The sequence below is a fragment of the Lithobates pipiens genome, unplaced genomic scaffold (genome assembly GCF_037356315.1).
Source record: "Lithobates pipiens isolate NorthernLeopardFrog02 unplaced genomic scaffold, aLitPip1_a1.2 Scaffold_18, whole genome shotgun sequence".
NCBI lineage: Eukaryota > Metazoa > Chordata > Amphibia > Anura > Ranidae > Lithobates > Lithobates pipiens.
The window spans coordinates 459,467,016-459,479,070 of NW_027507758.1; positions in this window are offsets into that span (position 1 = coordinate 459,467,016).

Consider the following 12,055-nt stretch of genomic DNA (forward strand, 5'->3'; position numbering starts at 1 on the left):
TATCATCCTAATCTGCCTCTTCCTCCTCCGCGGTGATGTTCTGTCTTCTCTCCTCCATGCGGTGTCTTCTGGGTAAAGGGTTGCGCTGTGTTCTGGGAACTGTGTGTCCCAGAACACAGCGCGCCCCATTCACAAAGCGCTGCGTGACTCGCAAATGCGCAGTAGGAAACGGGCAGTGTTAGGCATATCATCCTAATCTGCCTCTTCCTCCTCCGCGGTGATGTTCTGTCTTCTCTCCTCCATGCGGTGTCTTCTGGGTAAAGGGTTGAGCTGTGTTCTGGGAACTGTGTGTCCCAGAACACAGCGCGCCCCATTCACAAAGCGCTGCGCGACTCGCACATGCGCAGTAGGAAACGGGCAGTGAAGCCGCAAGGCTCCACTGCCTGTTTCCCTTAGATAGAATAGCGGCGCCGGGACCCGAGAGCCGAGGGACGGGTCAGCCTCGGGCGGCTGACATCGCGGGCACCCTGGACAGGTAAGTGTGCTTATTAAAAGTCAGCAGCTACAGTGTTTGCAGCTGCTGACTTTTAAAAAAATTTTTTTAAAGCTGGCCCTCCTCTTTAAGATCACTATATTGCTGTGATGTATGGACATATTGTTTATACCTTGCACTTTATTTGTTGATTGCACCAAGAGAATATTGCACATTATATTCTATAAGTGTGTTGATTATTGCACTGTATGTGTTCTTTGCACAATAGCATTTTGCACATTGATTTTACTGTTTGCACATTGCTTATTTTGCACGTATTTATTTATGTAGTATATTATATTTTATTTTTTATTTTTTAGTTTATTGTAATTAATTTTGGGTTAGGTAGCACCACATACTACTTTTTTTCACATTTTTTTGATGGTGTTGAGATCACTATATATGTTGGCAGCTTCCCTTAGTATCTTTGAGCGTTAGGGATTAATCAGGGGTTGTGCGCACTAGTACCCTTGTTTTGACTCATCAGTGCCCATCAGTGCCGCCTCATCAGTGCACATCAGTGAAGGAGAAAAATTTTGTAAAAAATAAAAAACTCAGCAGTGATTAAATACCATGAAAAGAAAGCTCTATTTGTGTGAAGAAAATGATCAAAAAAAATTGGGTCCAGTGTAGCACGACCGCGCAATTGTCATTCAAAGTGCAACAGGGCTGAAAGCTGAAAAATAGCCTGGGCAGGAAGGGGGCAAGTAGTCAAAGGAACTTTGACCTATACAAGTTCAGCTGTCAACACATTACAGTACTTTTCCAGAGTTTTGAAGGAACTTATGAGTCAGTCATGTACACATTCCCATATTAGACAACATAAACTTTGTAACTTTGTGTCTGAAACTATTCCTGTGAGAAAAACGTAAATGTACACATCTGGTTACTTAAATAGTACTAAGGAAAAATAAAGTAAGCATCTGTGAGCTATTCACCAATAATGTAAAAGAAGTCACCGTCACAAAAAAAATATGATAATGACGTTCCAAATGTGACAGTGTACAAACTTGTATAGCTCACAAAGAGGGAAGCACTTCAATGTATTATTAGCATTTCTGTCAGAACTGGTAAAGTACTTTCAATGACCCAAAATACATTTTGAAGTGAAGTAAATTTTAATCTCTCGTACATTGCCTAATAAACCATGTGAACCTCAAAATGATGTCATGGGAAAAAGAAAAAAGACATACGGTTATTTTGAGTCACAGACTTCATAATTACTAGTGTACTAGTCTCATAGACTGTCATTAAAAGAAGTTTGTGTCATTCCTACTCCTGCTACAGTCATTCTTACACTAGTTATAAAATAAAACATAAAAAACTCCTCCTGAAAGTTCCTTTTATTAATACATGGTCAATGGGAGGAGACAAGCTGATTTGTTGACCCTTCTTGCTGGCAATATATACTTGAAGTGACTTAAACAATGAAAATGTGCTAACCTAGAAGTAGAGTCACAACCCTTCCTTTGAAGAGTTAATCCATGTATCTTGGCAACCAATGTGTATATATACAATAAGTGGAAGCAAGATGGGGCCACTCCTGATGATGTTATTGACGATGAAACGTGTTGGGTGAAGCCTTCTATGTCACATCCAGTTTGCTTGCTTTTAGGTCAGTGGAATGCAGGCGCATCCTGGACATATTATTATGCACTTCTAGCTTGTATTAACAAGCAGGGCTAGTGCAAGGATTTTTGACACCCTAGGAGAAACCAAATTTTTCCGCATCTACATGGCTCCGCCCCTGACTCCACCCCCTCCGCCCTAACCATGTATACGGTGGAGGTGGTGTGGGTTTGGAGTTTTTTGCGATACCTCTCCGCCCACACGTGTGCCTCTGGACTTGGCCTGAAGACAAATAGTGGTGGCACCAGCTTGCACGTATATGGACAGGCTATGGTATTATGTGGATGAGAGAGAGAAGAGAGGTGAGTTAGCAATAAAAAGAGAGGGGTGAGAGAGAGAGAGAGTGACACTCAGGTCACACAAGAAATTTCCATCATAACATGTACAGTGCCCCAATCTTCATGTCATGCATTGGGTCCCTCATTATAAGACATACAGAGTCCCCCATACAGAGGGTTACACAGAGGAGACCCCATTATAAGAAAAATAGTGTCCCCCTCCTCAGGGCACGCAGGGGCTTCCCCATTATAGAGTGCAGAGTCTATGCTCATCCTCAGGCCACAGATTAGACCCCTCATTATAAGGCACACAGAGCCCCCACTTAGAGCAGAAAAGGGATCCCCAATTATAAAGTACAATAAGTCCTAATTGTCAGGTCACAAATTGTGCCCATCATAACAAGGTGTACAAAGCCTCCATCCTCAGGTCATACAGGGGTCCCCATTATAATATGTACTGAGGTCCCCATCCTGAGGTCACACAGGGGGTCCCCCATTATAAGTACAGTGCCCCCATCCTCAGTACACACAGGGGTCTCAATATGAGTGCAGTCCCCTTAATCCACATGATAGGGGTTCCCCCATTGTTAGTACACTGTTCCTGTTCAGGACAAACAGGGGACCCCCATTATATGAGGTACAGTGCCCCCACACACACCCACACACATACATACAGGGTCTGCTACCCCCCATGTTCCATCATACATGTTGCTTTGCTTCACCCCCTCTGCACTCATGTTTAACATTGGTGTGCTGCCCTGTCACTCAGCTCTGCAGGCAGGTGCAGAGCTGAGTGACAGGGCAGCACACCAATCGTCGTCCAGCTGCATTTGTGTAAAACAGCAGCCAGATCTCCTGGTGGGAACTATGCAGATAGCAGTGTGGGAGGGGCTTTAACATCTCTGTTCTCACTGACATGAGGGAGATGCATAAAACAAGTCACACATGCAGCCTATTTGCCGGCACTGCTGTGAACTGATGCCGACCCCTGCCCTGAGTTCTCTCACTGGTTCAGAAATTCTTCTCGGCCTTTTGGCTAAGATCCAGTGCAGTCTGACTGTGAGTGACTTAGCCGAGAGGTGCCCGGGGTACCCGAAAGTCGGCCTTGGGGGGAGCGTCCCTTTTCGGAGGGCCCCCCCTTGTTGCTATTGGCTCTAGGCTTAGTCCCCGGGCAACGGGAAGCGATCACCCCCTTTTAAAGGGTTTCGGAGGCAGCGTTAGGGGCCCCTTTTTGGGGTACCCCTTGGTTCGTTGGAGAGGCGTGGTACTCGGAGGTACCAGGATGGCGGTCCGAGGCCTGCGGGATTCTATACGGTTCGTTGTGAAGCCGGAGTTCAAGGCGGAGATCGATTTGAGGACCATCGTGTTGGACGTTTTGATGGGATTCCTTGGCCTGAGGGTAAGGGATATTGTTTGTTTGCAGGATTTTCCGCAACAAAGATTGTTTGATATTACGTTTCTTTCTGTTGAGATATGTTGGGAAATATACGAGAAGATGAGGAATGCGGATGTTGAATTGTTACAGAAGATGGAGATTATTCCCTTGTTCATGCAGGAATAAAAGGCCATAGTTGTTCATATGTACAACCCTTTTGCAGATGTGAACTTGGTTAAAGCATTTTTGAACAATTACTGCGAGAACTTGCGGGGAGGTGATAAAGTCCTTAACAAGTTTGGTATTTGGAATGGTAAATACAGATTTTATGGAAGATTTCGGAACGATGTAGGATGTGTTGGTGGCGTGAGGAGGCCCCCGGCGGTGTTTAACATTGGCGGGGAGAGGGGGTTTCTTTTTTACCCTGGACAACCAGTATATTGCAGGAAGTGCTGTGTTTATGGGCATGCAAGTGGGGACTGCGATCGTAAAGTTAGGTGCAGATTTTGTGGAAGCGAAAATCATCCGTCTAAGGAATGTAAACAGACTAGACTTTGTGACATCTGTAAAAAGACTGGTCATTTTGCTAGGCAATGCGAGGAATACTTCAACACCAAAAGGGAAGCGCAGTTCCATGATGTACTCGCTAAGACGCAAGCTAGAAGAAAGCAGCAGAGGCAAGCTGGGTCTCGGGGAGATCGCGATAGTGCTGAACCCGCTGATGCGGATCGGCCTACTGCGCCCGCTAGATCTAAGGCCAATGACGCTGGGCTTACAGGGCAGGTGGACGCTGTGAACAGGGTTCCTAGTACTGACCCTACTACTGCTGATGTGGTGGTGGATGCTGGTGCTGATCCTGGGAGCTCTACAGATGCCGTAGGTGAAAATCCTCAGGCGGAAGGTGGTGTGGTGGAACGAGAGGAGGAGGAAGAATCTCCAGAGGATGGAGGGGCGGATCTGGATCAGAGGAGTGTGGCTGTTGCAAGCCCGGGTGTGCTTGCAGACTTAATAAGTGGATTGTCATCAAGTGCTGAGGAGGGGGAGGAAGGGATTGAGGAAGAGATGGACAGCGATGATAGTCTGCCATGTGGACAGCAACTTGTGATCTCAATGGACGAGACAGCACAGTCCTCCACAAAAAGGGCTCGGGAGGAAGGGCCGGATGGAGGGGGGGAGGCGTGTCCCTTCAAGATGATGGAGGCTCAGGGTCTGAGTCTGCCAGTTCCCCGTTTACGAGGAAGAGGTTGACCTATGCGAATGTTGCTAGCAAGGGTTTGGAAGACGCTACGCACTTCTTATAAGTTTTTTTGTTATGGCTAACACAACCTTTTTGTTATATTTTTTGATGGCTCTGACTATTAGTTCTATTAATGTTAGGAGCATATGCTCTAAGTGGAGGAGAGCTGCTGTGTTTGATTGGTTGGAGGGGGTGCGTTCTGATGTTATCTGTGTTCAGGAATGTGGGGTGGAAAGAGCTGTGTGTGAGGAGTGGAGGTGTGGAGCATCCTTTTGGTCTCCTATGTGTGAATCGCGGAATGAAGGTGTGGGTGTCTTGATTAAGAATTCACGTATTCAATTTGTATCACATGAAATAGTGGTGCCGGGAAGATTACAGATTCTTATCTTGGAGGTGGGTGGGAGTCGGGTAAGAATTATCAACTGTTATGCACCTGCGGAGAAAAAGGAACGGGTGGTGTTCTTGAATTTATTAAAGTTATGGTTACCTGGGAGGGTCCCCACCATTCTTGTGGGCGATTTCAACTGTGTGAGGAGGAGTGAGGAGAGGCAGGGGGTGAGCACGGATAGTGGAGTTGACGTAACTTCCAAAGCACTAAATGATTTGGTTAATACTTTTCATTTGCAGGATGTGGCTATGGAAGTACAGAAAGAGAATTTGTCTTTTACTTTTTTTCTGATAAAGGGTCTGTTAGATCCAGGCTCGATTTTATTTTTGTATCACCCACTTTTAAGATTACAAGTTACCAGAGTGATCCGGTGGCGTTTTCCGATCATACTATGATCACAGGCTTGGTACAGCTGGATAGCGCTAGCATGTTTGGGGGTGGTGTATGGAAGCTCAATTGCTCTTTTTTGAAGGAAGAAGGGGTCTTTACTAAGTTTAAAGCCTTTTTTGAGCTTATTTCCCTTAAAAAGAGTAACTTTAAGGATATTCTTGAGTGGTGGGATTGGGCGAAAGGGATGATTGCAGGCTTTTTCAAGAAGGTTGGAATGGAGGCAGCCAGGAGGAAGCGTGAAGCCGAAAGGAGGGTGGTGGATAAATTGCATTTCCTATTTCAGTGCAAAAGGATGGGGGTGGATGTGGAGGAGGATTTAAAGGAGGCACGTGAGGCTCGGAATACGCTGATTAAGGAGAAAGGGAAGGGTATTGTTTTTAGAGCGAAGGTCCAGGAGATGGAGGAGGACGAGCAGTGCTCGGCATATTTTTTTAAGAAGTCCTTTGGGCCTAGGAAGATGTTTCAGACGGTCTTGGAGGGGGAAGAGGAGGTGAGCGGGGACCGAATGGTGGATGTCATCCGTTCCTTTTATGCGAACTTGTATAGTGGCAACGGTGGTGCTACAGAAGAGGAGATGCAGGAATATTGTGAAGTGGTGAGAGGAAATTTGTGTTCAGAGGATGCAGAGACGCTGTTGGACCCAGTGGAGGATGATGAGATTGAGAGAGTGATGAAGCGAATGAAGAAAAATAAGACCCCTGGCGGAGATGGCTTACCTGCTGATTTCTATGTTGAGTACTGGCCGGTGTTGAAGGACGACTTCTGCCTGGTGATGAAGACCTGCATGAAAGAGAAAAGAACATCGGCTTCGATGAAAAAGGGAATAATCACTCTATTATTCAAGAAAGGCGATCAGAGGGAGGTTAAAAATTGGCGTCCAATTTCATTGTTAAATTGCGATTATAAGATCTTTGCGAAATTGCTGGCTGACCGGATGAGTAAGATTGTAGATAAGATCATCGGTGAAGGACAGACCTGTGCTGTGCCTGGACGGAGGATCTCCGACAACCTAATCCTTCTGAGGGATCTTGTATACTATGCCCAATGTAACAACATGCCTTTGGCATTGGCAAGTATAGATTTAGAAAAGGCTTATGACCGGGTGACTCATAGGTTTCTTTTTGTAGTGTTGAGGCAGATGGGGATTCCTGGAGATTTCGTGAAGCTAGTGAAGTGCCTCTATGAAGGGATCAGTAGCCAAGTTCTGGTGAATGGTAAATTATCAAGGGAGGTACAGGTGAGGTCAGGGGTAAGACAGGGGTGCCCTCTGTCACCCGTCGCCTTTATTTGCGTGATGGAGCCCCTTTTGAGGCATTTGATTAAGGACAAATGTTTTAGAGGGATGTTTTTACCAGGGGGTGGGAATGTGCCAGTCAAATCCTTATGTTACATGGATGATGTGAGCTTGCTATGTAACTCCTTAAGGGATGTGAATAGAGCTGAGCTCCAACTTGAGATTTTTGGGGCCATGTCAGGATTGAGTGTGAATTGGGGTAAAAGCAGCGTTTGTGTCTTAAGCGGCACATGTGATGTAACGGGGAGTAAATTAAGGACGGTGCAGGAGGTGGAGGTGTTGGGGGTACACTTTGAGAGGAACTTGGTTAATCAGGTGAATGCTGCTAAAGGGTTGGAGAAAGTGGAGAGGAAAGTGAATCTACGGAAGACCAGAAGATTATCCCTTACAGGGAAAACATTAATTGTAAAGGCAGTGATACTTCCTTTGTTATTGTATTTTTCTATGATATTCCCTCCAAATAAGAGGTGGGTTCAGAAGATCACGAGAACACTTTTTGTCTTCTTTTGGGGCTCCAAAATGGAGAGGGTCTCAAGGGAGGTGGTTACCAAGAAAGTACAGTTGGGTGGGTATAACTTCCCAAATGTTGGCCTTTTTTTAGAAGTTCAGTGGTGGTTAGTGCACCTTAAGGCTTTTTTGGGTAGGAGGAAAGGCGGCTGCTTTAATGCGCTATCTGATTGGGTGGCCGTTGTTAAAGTGGGGGTGGTGCGGAAGGGATCTCACGAGACCAATGTCTATGCTATCTCCAGCCTATTATTTAAAAATGTTAGAATTCTTTCGTAAAAATCAGTTACAGGAACTGGGAGAGAATGCTTGGAAGAAAGAGTCCTTATGGTTATGGTTGAGGAGGGGTGAATTACCGTCAAATGTCTTTGGGTTAAGGCTGAAGAGTGCTGAGGTCTGTTGGAAGAACTTACTTCTGAAGGGTGTGACAAATAAGCAGAGAGAGGTGGCTTGGATGTCATTGCATGAGTGTTTGCCAACAATGTCCTTTTTAAGAGCTCGTGATTTGGTGAGGAGGGAGGTGTGCCCCAGAGAAAGCTGCGCAGGAAATGAGACTGTAAGACATGTCTTTTGGGAGTGCCTGTTTGCTAAAAAGTTTTGGAGATTACTGTGTGGCTATGTGGAAAGGGTGGTGGGGGTGGAAGGTGTGTCTTTTGAAGCAGGGGTGTTTGGTTTGGTGGGAGGTGATAAAAAAAAGGAGCACAAGATGTTTGTGTTGTCTGCAGTGGTAAGGGAGGTGTTGTGGGAGGCGCGGTGTGCTCTGGTAAAAAAGAAGTTGTTATTAACTGAGAAAGATTGCGCTGATTGGGTTTTGGCGAAGATGTTCTATACTTTGGCTATTGACAGGAAAAGAATGGGTGAGGAGGAGGCTGATATGTATTGGAATTTTGAAATGTGGCGTGTGGGTGAGGGGTAAGGGATTGCTGTAAATAATGTATATATGAATTTTATACATGATTTTATCTTGTTGTTTTTTTGATACATTAAAGCCACATATGATGTAATGAACACGGCTCAGTGTAGGTCTCGGTGTGCTCGTTGTTTAAGCTGAGTTTATGAGTGATTCAGTCTGAGTGGTAAAAAAAAAAAAAAAAATCTGTTCTTATCAGTTGCCAAAGGAGGCGCTGGTCCATCCCTATTTGAGAGGGTTTGGGCGGCACTCTCCGATGGTGTAATTTGCATCCCGAAGGATGGTTTCGGTAGGGGCCACGTCGTGCCGCCCGACAGTAAACTGGGGGCCGATGCATGGTCGAGTCTGAGCCATCTGGAAGGATGCTCCTGGTGAGGATGGGTGCTGCCTGGTCGGATCCAGAGGGTCGGGTACCTGGCCTCTGGTCTGGATTGGGGTAGTTCTAGCCCCGGGCAGTTTTTCGGAAAGGAAAACCGGCTGCTCCCTTGGTGGGGGGGAGGAACGGTTAGTACATCCGAATATAATTAGGAAGGAGTGAAGGGAGCGATGGTGGAGCCTGATGGCAAAGGGCTCTCACCAAGCTTCCTGCTCTTCATGCCTTCCTGTCCGGGGTGGGGGCTGCTGTGGTCTGGACCGGGGGTCAGGGGCGGTCTTGAAAGCCTATGGAGTATGTGCCCCTGGAGTGGCAGTCCAGGGGTGCCTAACAATCACTGTGAGTGAGGGTCACTTTGATTTTGGGCACCAAGGTCACTGCACTATAACACGCTTTTTTAGCACCTGCCTCTTGGGCCGGGCCTTTTGGCTGGGACCAGAGGAATTTTTTATTCCCGGCCAGAGGGCCTGGTCGTTGTTTTACACAACGACCACCTTTTTCACACTTCTCTCCACTATCCCTTCCCCACTTTTTATTTATTTTTAGTGTGTGTTTTGTCACGTCTTGTTTTGTCACTTCTTCACGTTTGCTGTGATGAGTAGGGTCACAGGTTCTAGGGCCTGTCCTGAAAGTCTGGTGTGGGGGTGGACATGGCCTTCTGGCTTAGTTCACCCTCTGCCTTAGGGTTGGGGTCTTCCTTCGGGGGAGCCCTACCTAGTATTTGGGTGGGTCTGTTTCGGCAGACCTTCCAAAGAACGGGGTCTGACTGGTTTCGGCCAGGAAGACCAAGTTTTAAGTGTCCTTGTCCCTGTCAGGAGCCTAACGCCCCGGGGGATTCAGGACAAGGTCCTCTGATTTTAGAGGACTTGTGTACCCATTGCACTTTTTTGTGTCACTCTTTATGTGTGTGCACATTTTTTATGCACCGGGTGAAGTTTTTTGGAGTGTGTTTTGCACGCCACTGGCTGAAAAAAAAAAAAAACTGGTTCAGAAATTGTCCTCCTCCTCCCCAGGCTTTCTCTGGCTCTCTCTCTCCACACAGGACTGGCCTGCTTACTCCATCCATTACCCTGTCCTCTGAGGAGCCTCCCATGTGCCCCCCTATCGAATGATCAGTCCGCCCCTGGTCCCCATGCACACCCCCCCCCCCTTAACCGAGGACAGGACCGAGACAGCAGAGCAGACAGAGCAGAGAGCTCTGTCCAGCCACAGTACCGGGAGCATCCCCTGCAGGAGAGCCGCGCTTGCCAAGCCCTTGCCCAGCTCTGCATCCTAATCCCCACAGGCAAAAAAAATGGTTTATGCTGCACCCTCTTTGCTTTGGAGCGCAGGGTGTAAGTTTTAGTTTGCTAGCTGAAGGGACAGACAGGTCTTTTAAAAATCCGAATCCCTAGCGAGTGGCTGGGGATCCGGATTTTGCCGCCCCCCACCCTGACGCCCTAGGCAGCTGCCTTACCTGCCCATTGGTAGCACCAGCTCTGTTTCAGGTGCTAGAATTATTGCTCTCACTCCGGCTAGTGCAGTAATACATAACATATGGACAATCGCAGGTGACAAAGCGCATGCATGTTTGTATGTGTGTGCGTCTGTAGGGGGGGGCTCTAAAAAAAATGTTGTATCTCTTTAAATGTTTAACACAGACACTGTACAAAGGATAGCCTGAAACCAAGGGGCTGCGCTCTAGGTGGCTGCCTAGTTAGCCTAGTGGTAGCACCAGCCCTGATGATAGCTGTAGACATCTTGACATTTTAGATGTCACAGCTATCATATGTGAGCCCACCTTATAAAATAGCACAAATCTGCTGATGGGTTGGGTCATGTAGGTGCAGGTTCCAGGATGTGCCTGTAAGGGGGAGCACTGCAGACTCTGATGTAAACTGGAGCTCTGTGCAGGGCCATTTTTAACCACTTGGCGCCCACACTACGTCTATTGATGTCATGGGCTTTCAGTGGTTATATCTGAATGATGCCTGAGGCCACAGACATCATTCAGATATTGCAGTTTTCAGCCGGCGATTCCCTGCACCATAAGAACGATGATAGCGACTGTTCCGCCGCTTGATCGTTCTTACGGGCTCCTGTGCTTGTACCGACTCATCGTTTCCATCGGTGAGTCGGTCACAGGATCCGCCGGCCCCAGCAAGTTATCATAGAAATTTCCGGCGGACTATATCGTCCCCGGAGTCTCTATGATCGTTCGGAGGCCGGGCGCGATGTTATGACGTCACGCCCGGCCTCTGTATTCAAATTAACGGCGCCGATCTGGCTAGGAAGCCAGGATCGGTTTTATTTAATTTTTATTTTTATTCTTCCCAGCCTAGAGGTGAGATATGAGGTCTTATTGACCCCATATCTCACTGTAAATATGTCCGATCATGCCATATTCCTATTACATGGGATGTTTACATTCCTTGTGATTAGGGATGCGCCGAACACCCCCCCGGTTCGGTTCGCATCAGAACTTTCGAACGGACCCCAAATTCGTACGAATGTTAGAACCCCATTGAAGTCTATGGGACTCAAACGTTTGAAATTAAAAGTGCTAATTTTAACGGCTAATATGCAAGATACTGTCCTAAAAGGGTTTGGGGACCTGGCTCCTGCCCCAGGGGACATGGGTCAATGCCTAAAATGTTTTTAAAAATGGCCGTTTTGGCGGGAGCACTGATTTTAATGATGATTAAAGTGAAAAAAAAAGTGAAATATTCCTTTAAATATGGTGCCTGGGGGGTGTCTGTAGGATGCCTGTGAAGTGCCACGTGTTTCCCGTGTTTAGAACAGTCCCTGCACAAAATGACATTAAACGGAAATAACACCATTTAAAACTGCTTGCGGTTTTAATCTTATATCTGGTTCCTGCAATATGGTTGAAAATCATTGAGAAAAATGGCATGGGTAGCCCTCCCTGCCCATTACCAGCCTATTTGGGTCTTGTACGCATATTAAGGGGAACCCTGTACCCATATTTAAAAAAGGAAATGCGTGTGGCCCCCAGGCCCTATATACTCAGAACAGCAGTATACAGGCGGTGCAAACAAGACAGGGACTGTGTAGGTTTGTTGTGTTAAGTTGAATCTGTTTGTAATTTTCAACTGGTACATTTTTAAAGTGTAGCTCCAGTCAAAAAAACTATTTTTAAGCTTTTTGGAAAACATAGGGAAGGGTTATCACCCCTGCATAATTTGTTTTGTCGTCCATCTTTTTT